This window comes from Trematomus bernacchii, unplaced genomic scaffold (assembly GCF_902827165.1).
Source record: "Trematomus bernacchii unplaced genomic scaffold, fTreBer1.1, whole genome shotgun sequence".
NCBI classification, from domain to species: Eukaryota; Metazoa; Chordata; class Actinopteri; order Perciformes; family Nototheniidae; genus Trematomus; species Trematomus bernacchii.
In genome coordinates, this window is record NW_022987593.1 from 771,600 (window position 1) to 777,018 (window position 5,419).

Here is a 5,419-nt window from a genome sequence, read left to right on the forward strand (position 1 = left end):
CAAAAAAATTCAGCAATTGTTTTGTCATTGCTAGCTTGCTACAATATTCACATTTGCCACACGTTATTGTGTTGACTTCTCTTGTTTCTCCAACTAACATTATAACAACTCCTCTATTACACTGACTCATCCTGCCATTTCTTTTTCATTTGGGATTTCATGATGCTTGTGATCTTAGCCTTGCAATATAATATATAATATAATATATATATAATATAATATAATATACTCATACTAATTTGTCTCTTTGTCTCCAACTTTGCATATACCAGATCATTTCCCTCCACCCCAATGTGTGCAGGAATCCAGATGAAATAGGTGACCGCTCCTGCCCTTCAAATTTGTTGAAGTGTTTGTGCTATTTCCGGTACTATGTCTTGTCTTGTTCTGAAGGCCTATGTTTAATGCTTTCCAATGCACTGCTGGAGTCAGAGCCTATCAATACCTTCCTTGTCTGGACTTCTTCCACTCAATTCAAAGCCAGAAGAATAGCCAAAATATAAGAATCCTTTATTTGCACATTTGTAATTTACTTTATTACAACAACAGACAAATAGTGCAGGTAATGTATGTATGTACTTTACCACACCATCACCATCACTAACAAGGTTTTGTATTATGTTTTCCAATTCTGTAGAATATAATTGGAGGGATGAAACCCTCTTTTATGGTCACACAAGCACACAGTGAAATTTGGCCTCTGCATTTAACCCATCCTAGTAGGAGCAGTGGGCAGCTATTGTACAGCGCCCGGGGAGCAATGGGGAGTGAGGATGTACAGTGCCTTCCCAGATAGCAAAAAGTCATTGAATCAACATTGAGATATTGTCACGCTGAAGATTGTGATCAACATTGATGTCAGACATTGAAAATAACATGGAAAGTGCTCGCTATGATCAGCATTGAAAGAACATTGAATTTTCAATCAATCTCAACAATGAATCAACCTTGATTCAATTACGATATGATCAACATTGAAAGAATGTAGAATTGCAACAACATTGATTCAACTATATTATGCGTTGCATTATACATTGAAACAATGTTATTATCAGATAGCAAAAAGTCTTTGAATCAACATTGAGATATTGTCACGCTGAAGATTTCAATCAACATTGATGTCAGACATTGAAAATGAACTAACAAAAAAGAGCCATTATTTATTCAGTTGATTATTACGATTTAATTCAATTATATGAACATTTTGAACATTTTTGTCCACTTTAGCACACAAAACATTCTCTCTTTTAAAGGTCTTATCATATGCTTTTCTGGTTATTACCCATCCCCCTTGTGTGTTATGTAGGTTTTTTCTGCATGTAACGGTCTGCAGAGTCACAAACCCTCAAAGTACACCCTGTAGCGAGTAAAACTCTAACACAGAAAAGACCTGTCTATGCTGCCAGGCAATGCAGCGCTGTATGGAAGCTGTCAGCCGACTCGCCCAGCCCAGCTGTGTGTGTGTGTGCTCAGGCTGAGTTCCTCTGTGTCTCGCTGTCTCGCAGACCCCATGCCATCATCATGTTCTGTTTAAAGCAGCTTTGCTAGACGTTGATAACATGCATTCTTCACATGCTGAATATATGGATTTGAAAAAATGCACGTTTTGCAACATAACACAAGTTAAGGACATTTCTTGACATAATAAACATCTAGCAAAGCTGCTTTAAACAGAAAATGATGATGGCCTTTGAACACAGATTCTGAGGATGGTTTCTGCTTCTGCTTTTATCCATCAGGTCAAAATAGGATTCACACACCTGGCATCATTGTGATAAATCAGGCCTCAGCCTCTTCAGCACATCACAATCAAAGAATTTAAGAATAAACAAATATAACAATTACAATCCAGTGCCTCTTGTCAACTGGCAACTCACAATTCCACACATTTCAATTTCACAGGCAAATGGGACTTCATGCTTAAAATGACTGCATGTGCAAGTACATACATTGAAGTTTTACCTGATCACTAACAATGAACTTGAACAGTAGAAATACTGGATATGCCCCTCTTTTGAACTGGCAACTTACACATCCACACATTCTTTGATTCTCTATTTCAGAAGAGAACTTATATGCTTAAAATGAAATGAATGCTGTGAGGTTTTACATGAGCACTAACCACAATGCACTAGAACAGGCGAAACATAGGTTAAAGTCATGTCTGGCTTCCCCATTAACATTCACAGCAAAAGCTTTGTTTTCCGAGACCTTATGCGCTGCGAGCGTCGAGAGCCAAGCTCTTAAAAGATAGTCTGAATGGCTTCAAAGGTATACCTCATCTCCTTTGGAAAATCCATGTTCATTGCATAAAGTAGGCCAAAGAGGTATGCAAAGGCAGTAGAGAGGTCTGGTAGGTCATGCAGTACAATGGTCCCTTCCAACACAACAGCCACGTCTCGCACATTTGGCGATATGGCGGCATCATCATCTTCAATGACGGTGAGGATGGCCACAGACACACCTCTGAGCAATCGTTCTTCATGGTCAGTGTCCTGAGGAAAAGTAAAATATGCATGAATGAGTGCTATGGAAAACTAAACAACAAAAATACATATCCACTGATTCTAACTTTAGCACCAATCTACTGAGTCTTACCATTCAGCTTGTGGAAGTTATAATTGCAACTCAACAGCACGGCATCTCTGGGCTCAAAATTAAATCTTACACAAAGTGTATTGTGCATAAAATGATTAGCATAAGCTATGAGGTCATAACATGTTTAAGCTACATTAAGCAATATTAATTGTATTATGTAAGTTTATTTCCTACAGTTAGTATTACTTACCAAACACTCCAGAAGAAACTTGGTTGTGTCATATCGGACAAAAATGGGCAGGCCTCTCAGTGCTGCTGTCTTTCGGTGAGACACAATGTCGGATGTCTAAGGAGTACCCAGTGGAAACACACAAACATATCAATTAGTTTAGTGCCGTAGTGAATTTATACAAAATCTGACGTTCTGAGGAGGATAAAGAACAGGTCAGATCCCAGTAACATGCTTCAGTAAAAGACTGGCAAAATAAAACAAAACAAAAACTGCAATCCTGCGGACAATTCTACAAATTAAAAATACTGTTACAGTTCTCAAATTCCACCAACTAAAAACACCAAGCAATGACTTTTAACAATCCATTTTTACTGAAGCCTTTCCATCAAAGCGTTTTTGCTCCTACAAATGTTAGAGCGATGGCGAGGGGCGTAGTGTTGTTCTGTATTTCAGAGGCCTTGAACACGTGTTTGAATACATATGGACATTTGCAGCGTTCCTCAAGAAGTCTCAAAAACAGTTTGAGATCGCTGGTGTCCGAGTCACTCACATAGGCCCAATTGAAAGCAGTAATCTGTCTTTGGGTCCAAGAGTGACTCCCAAAACGACAGAGACTGATTTGGGTTGTAGTTCAGCTATTCAGTCCACCAACATTCAGATGGGTGCAAAGCATAACATTCCAAAGGGATCTTCTGAGTCTCAAAAACATTTTGAGATCGCTGGTGTTCGAGTCACTCAAATAGGCCCAATTGAAAGCAGTAATCTGTCTTTGGGTCCAAGAGTGACTCCCAAAACGACAGAGACTGATTTGGGTTGTAGTTCAACTATTCAGTCCACACTTGGCTGCACCAACATTCAGATGGGTGCAAAGCGTAAGACTCGTAAGGGATCTTCTGCTTGCAAAAAATTTAAAAAGAGTGATGTTTACCGCAGTTAATTCAGACGTTGCTTTTGTCAAAGAAGTAACAAGTGGACGACTGCAGTTTAATCCTCTTAGTCATCAACTTGCACAAGCTCTTTGTGAGCAGTTACATGTGCAGTCAGAAAAAGTAGATGTTGTGTCTACACAAATTGGTTTGATAGGGGCTCCATGTCTCAATGAAAAAATAGAGGGTGACGGAAACTGTTTCTTTAGAGCAGTGAGTCAAGCTGTGTGTGGTACACAAAGCCATCACACAATAATTAGGCATGCAGTGGTTCATCAAATGCAGAGCAATGCTGTGCCTTATGAGCGTATTTTGACCTCCTCCATGTCAGAATACCTCAGCACATCCAAAATGCGTGAGGGTTGGCAGTTGGGCAACAGAATTAGAAATTCAAGCAGCAGCAGATGCGTTTGGAGTTAATATATTCACATATTGTGATCCACGCTGGCTAAAATATAGTTGCGAGAACGGGCACACCACAGCCGGGACTCAGGACAGCCCAAATCAGGTTTGTTAAGGTTTTAATAATAGGTGTAGTTGCCAAATAATGATTTACCAAAAACAAAGGAATGTAAATAAATATAAAGTACATGTGATATTTAAATGTACACTGCATTTATGTCCAAATAACCCCAAAATAGACTCAATACAAATTATAATGTTGAAAAAAGTGGAAAAGAATAGAATAATATATTTGTGTGTGGAAAAAAGTAATACAAATATAGTTTTTATGACACACTATACTTTGACTTTTGACTCTATGACTTTTTAAATGACATATTATACTATAACAATGCTCATAAATACAACTATAGCGTATAGTAGTTAAATTCACTTTAAATGGTGAGCTGGTTGATCTAGTTAAACCAAATCTACGAAACATCTGAACTCAAGGTCAAGTGGCCATGGTATGCAAGTCATAAAACACTGTGAGGTGTCTCTGTAAAAAAAGACTGATGATAATGTGTATTAGGAAACTATGCAGGAATCTAAAAAGCAGATCTTAAAGTTATATATATATATATATATATATATATGTAGGTTGTGAGCAGTGGTGGGGGTCAATGAGAGGTATCACTTGCATCGTGTAAAATGACAGAAGCTGTTGACACACATGTTCAAGTTTCCTCTCATCTCTCCTGTGTAGGAAAGCGAGGCGTCCTGAAGCGTCCCTGGTCAGAGGCGGAGCGGGCTGCGGTCGAGGAGCACCTCACCCAGAACATCACGGATCTCCGGGTCCCCGCGAAGGCTGACTGCGAGCGCTGCCTGCAGCAGTGCCCCCTGCTGGTCAGCAACCACCGCGACTGGAGGGCCATCAAGTTCTACTGCCACAATCGCATTCAGCTGCTGAAGAAAAACCAGCGTCGGGAAATCGAGCCCCTGGCCCTCATTGTCTGCTGAGAGGAGAGAGGGTTCGGGGAGGCATCAGAGCAGATTCTCAAATGGTACCCTGCTCCCCAGGAAATGCACTAGTCTTGAGAGGACGGTCCTAAAAGTTTCACTTCTCGTAGCCCGGTTTGGTTCTGACACGGCTTTTTCATTTGACACATGATGGCGTTTTTTTATTTGAGCCACACAAGAACAGAAATCTGAATTCACTTTTTTTGCTGCTCTACTTTAAGGTCTTAAAAAGATGACACTAGAGTCTTCACAATGCTCCTCGTTTGAGGGACTTGTCAAAAGCGGAGCACTGTGACGGGTCCCGTTTGAGACTTGCGTTGGG